This window comes from Perca flavescens, chromosome 24 (genome assembly GCF_004354835.1).
Source record: "Perca flavescens isolate YP-PL-M2 chromosome 24, PFLA_1.0, whole genome shotgun sequence".
NCBI classification, from domain to species: domain Eukaryota; kingdom Metazoa; phylum Chordata; class Actinopteri; order Perciformes; family Percidae; genus Perca; species Perca flavescens.
The window spans coordinates 1,557,553-1,562,552 of record NC_041354.1 but is presented as its reverse complement, the minus strand read 5'-3'; the positions used below and the strand labels follow the sequence as shown (position 1 = coordinate 1,562,552).

General features: G+C 41.1%; 1 protein-coding gene across 5 annotated transcripts in view; it reads left to right on the top strand.

Moving 5' to 3' along the window:
* The window catches only part of mlpha (melanophilin a), a 35,215-nt gene that overhangs the window by 24,666 nt on the left and 5,549 nt on the right, over positions 1-5,000 (top strand). The gene's annotated exons all lie outside the window — the stretch shown is intronic.

Sequence of the window (5,000 nt, the reverse complement as noted above, 5' to 3'; positions counted from 1 at the left end):
ATTCAGATTCACCCCTTTCTTCTCACAAAATGCGTCTTGAATTATTTCTCCGTTGAGATTTGAGGATGTTTTTGTAAACATCCAGGATCCCATTTGTGGTTAAGTAGCGAGTGCTTCCACCGCATGGCTCGGCTCTCCCCCCATCCCAAAAAAAGAAGCTTTTCATCTATCAGTCACATGTGTGAAATGTGTTTTTATACCCAGGCTGCTGTGGTTATGAAGGGACTTTATGTAGCCTGATCACAAGGAAAGATTTCATGGTTTTGGTTTGAGGTTTATATGCTCACTAACTGGCTGCCTCCTGCGTTAGCTAACAGCTAGCAGCTAACGGCTAACAGCTAGCAGCTAATGGCTAGCAGCTAACAGGTAACAGCTAGCAGCCCGCAGCTAACAGGTAACAGCTAGCAGCACGCAGCTAACGATTAACAGCTAGCAGTTAACAGCAGCTACCTGCCTGGATCCACACAGTGCCGTTTACCTGAGCTATGGAATATTATTTTATTTTTTATATATATATATATTTATAATATATTTCTTTTAAGTTATATTTATTTTTATATATGTTTTTTTATTTTTTTTATTTGTGTATATATATATATATATATATACACACTACCGGTCAAAAGTTTGGGGTCACTTAGAAATTTCCATTCCAGACAGAATACCTGCTGAGATCAGTTGTATTGTTTTTTTTAATCAGGGCAGCAGTTTTCAGATTACATTATGTGCTTACATAATTGCAAAATGGTTCTCGACTGTTGTAGACAGAAGTGGCTGAAGAAATGCTTGAAATCCATGTTTTTTGGTCTAAACGTCATACCCAAATTAAAAGTAGTACAGCTCCCATATACTTTGACACTCAGGGGTGTGCCTGATATCATTGGAAAGGAAACATTCTCAAGTTTTTGTTACAAGTGTCAGGGCAATTTTAGGCCTTACTGACACAGAGTTACAGAGGCTAGAATGGAGGTGTTTTATTTCTGTCCAAGTTATAAATCTGTAAAATTATTAAAATACACTGCTGTAAACACATCTGACAGGTGACAGACAACACAGCATTAGCCACGTCTCAGCTTACTACAGAAAAAAATTCAGAAGCTAAAAGACTCAAAAATGGATTTTATATGAATTCTTTTCTACAAATATGTCTGTGCGTTTTTTTATTTCTATTTGAAAAGTGCAAATAAAAAAGCCAAAAACTACAAAATACAACACTTCTCAAATACACAAACAAACCCACATCAATCACCTTTCCAATGATATCAGGCACACCCCTGAGTGTCAAAGTATATGGGAGCTGTACCACTTTTAATTTGGGTATGACCTTTAGACCAAAAAGCATGAATTTCAAGTGTTTCTTCAGCCACTTCTTTCTACAACAGTCGAGAACCCTTTTGCAATTATGTAAGCACATAATGTAATCTGAAAACTGCTGCCCTGATTAAAAAAACAATACAACTGATCTCAGCAGGTATTGTGTCTGGAATGGAGTGGAATGGAAATTTCTAAGTGACCCCAAACTTTTGACCGGTAGTGTACATATATATATATTTATAATAGGGTTCTTCCATCACTTTAAAACATATTTAAATTGTTTTTAGTCATCTATTCCTTCATTTTTATTATTTAACTTTTTATTTTTGCATTTATTTAATTTATTTATTCCTTTTTTAATTTTTGTCCTTTAATAATTTATGAATTAATTTGTATTTTTACTTTTTTGTCTAATTAATTATTTTTGCATATATTTAAAATACATTTTAAAATGAATTTCATTATTTTTTTATTCTTATATTCCTTTTTTATTTGTAATGAGTGAATTCAAAAAAACATATTTTTTCATTCATTTTATATTTTTGTATTTAATTACTTTATTTTTATTTATTATTTATTTCCCCAAACTGAGGTGATTATTTTGGCTGGTGCCCCTCCCTCAGCCTAGCTGTGTGTGTGTGTGTGTATATATATGTGTGTGTGTTTGTGTTTGTATGTGTGTGTATATATATATATATATGTGTGTGTGTGTGTGTGTGTGTGTGTGTGTATATATATATGTGTGTTTTGTGTGTATATATGTGTATGTATGTGTGTGTGTGTATATATGTGTGTGTTTGTGTGTGTATATATGTGTATGTATATGTGTGTGTGTGTGTATATATATGTGTGTGTTTGTGTGTGTATATATGTATATATATGTGTGTGTGTGTGTGTATATATATATGTGTGTGTTTGTGTGTATATATGTGTATGTATATGTGTGTGTCCAGGCCGGTAGCTGCTGTAGGGTCAGGGTCGTTCGGTGGGGGGTTGTTGTCCAGCTGCTAACATCTGTCCCTCTACATGGCTTTCAGAGATCCACTGCCGCCGCCCTCTGTGACCTCACCACTGAGGTCCTGAGAACCATTAACGCCACCGAAAACGCTATGCTCGAGTACGGCCTCGCGGCGCCGCTCGACAGAGCCCACGTAGTAGGGACTGACGTTAAGCAAGCAGACGATGCATTCAGGGAACTTGAGGAAAATGTAAGCTTCAAAAAACACGATCTGCACGCCACTTCCTGCCCCTTCTAACCACTTCCTGTCTGATGCTCAAAACTCGGGAGACATTTACATCGCTGCTTTTTTGGGGGGTTTTTAAGCGTTAAGTTTTGAGCCCAAAGTGATCTCCGTTCAGTGTTTTTATCTCTAGTAGGAGACCTAATCTCCGTTTAAAAAACAGAGAGCTCAACACACAGGGTGAAAAGAGGAGCTGCAGCAATGTGCAGTACAACAAAGACATGGTGTTTTTTGATATTTAAACCATTTAAACCTATTCTGGTACAACATTAAAATACCATTATGAACCAAAAAACGAGCATAATATGGGCGCTTTAAGCCGAAAAGTGAAAAAAAAACTGAGCATTGAACCGAGCCTTCAATCATTTGAGCATTGAACTGTACTTGGTAGGGCTGTCCTCGACTAAAGAAATTCTTAGTCGACTAACACTTATAGGATTATGTCGACTAATCGATTAGTTGATTTAATTGACAGAGCTGTGCTCTTTGAGAGGTGGTTAAGACTAGAAAAGCACAATATAAATGTAGTTAATTAACCATCTGTAAAACTGAGTTTCTCCACAATTAATCCTGCAAAAGCACCACTTTAAATCTTGTGTTTACCATAAATGTGCTCAGAAGTTTCTTGGAAATAAGTAATTAAGCATGAATAAGCATAAAAAATGACTAATCGACTAAAGAAATCTTAGTCGACTGAGACCAAAACTACAGATTAGTCGACTAATCGACTAAGAGGTGGCTGCCCTACTAGTAGGAGACCTAATCTCCGTTTAAACGAACAGGCCCAAACCTCTGGTGTACTGGACGTAAGCAGGAGGCAGCGTGGAGACTCCGCCCCCTGCTGGTAGTTACCATGGTAACGTCAGAACCAATCAGAAGGGAGAAACGATGGCGTCAGTGTCAGCGTTGCCAAAAGGTCTCTGTTTCCAAACCTACCAAAACGGGTCAGAAGTGTTTCCAAATGTCTCTGGTTTAGGGGCTCGGAAACACCAGAGCAGGGGGAATGAGAGGGGGGAAACACCAGAGCAGGGGGAATGAGAGGGAGAAACACCAGAGCAGGGGGGAACGAGAGGGAGAAACACCAGAGCAGGGGAATGAGGGGAAACACCAGAGCAGGGGAATGAGAGGGGAAACACCAGAGCAGGGGGGGGAATGAGAGGGGAAACACCAGAGCAGGGGAATGAGAGGGGGGAAACACCAGAGCAGGGGGAATGAGAGGAGAAACACCAGAGCAGGGGGGAATGAGAGGGGGGAAACACCAGAGCAGGGGGAATGAGAGGGAGAAACACCAGAGCAGGGGGAACGAGAGGGAGAAACACCAGAGCAGGGGGAATGAGAGGGGGGAAACACCAGAGCAGGGGAATGAGAGGGAGAAACACCACAGCAGGGGGGGAATGAGAGGGGGAAACACCAGAGCAGGGGGAATGAGAGGGGGAAACACCAGAGCAGGGGAATGAGAGGGAGAAACACCAGAGCAGGGGGGGAATGAGAGGGGGGAAACACCAGAGCAGGGGGAATGAGAGGGGGGAAACACCAGAGCAGGGGGAATGAGAGGGGGAAACACCAGAGCAGGGGGAATGAGAGGGAGAAACACCAGAGCAGGGGGAATGAGAGGGAGAAACACCAGAGCAGGGGGGAATGAGAGGGGAAACACCAGAGCAGGGGGGAATGAGAGGGGAAACACCAGAGCAGGGGGAATGAGAGGGGGGGGAAACACCAGAGCAGGGGGAATGAGAGGGAGAAACACCAGAGCAGGGGGAATGAGAGGGGAAACACCAGAGCAGGGGGAATGAGAGAGGGAAACGTAGCTGAAGATATTCCTTTTTAAACCTAAACGTAGCGGTGTAAATGTCGCCTAAGCTCCGCCCCCCCTACCCCCAGCTCATGTGTGTACGGCTTTAAACTAGCGGTGTACCGATACGGTCGGTATCGGTAGTACTGGACTGCTAGCTACACGTTAGCAATCAAACACAACAAAGGCTGTCACTTGAATGGTGTTTTGAGCTAACGTTAGCAATCAAACAATCACAGGTAGCTAAAATCGTTTTGAAACGATTACCATCTTCTGTTGTTGTATGTAAAGAGAAACGTAATGTGTCGGTACACGATCCGTTCTGCACATACGCAAGATATTACGGTTTACGACCTGCACGATCTGTTCCACGCTAGCCTATGGCTAGCCTCCAACAGGAAGCTAACGTTAGTTTAGCTGACAGCTAGATTCAGTCTAAAATGACGTTAAGTCCAACTTAATGGGAGAAGCAGGCTACAGCTACATTAAGACTTTACAGTAATAACAATAAAGACAAGTATTGAGTGATTGGATTTTAAATGAGCACAAGTAGAACTGACGTAACAGCTGTTATATATGTTAACATTTATGTTTACGTTTTATTTTGAGGGTCTTTTTTTAAAATTATTTTTTATTTTGAATACTCTTCGGAT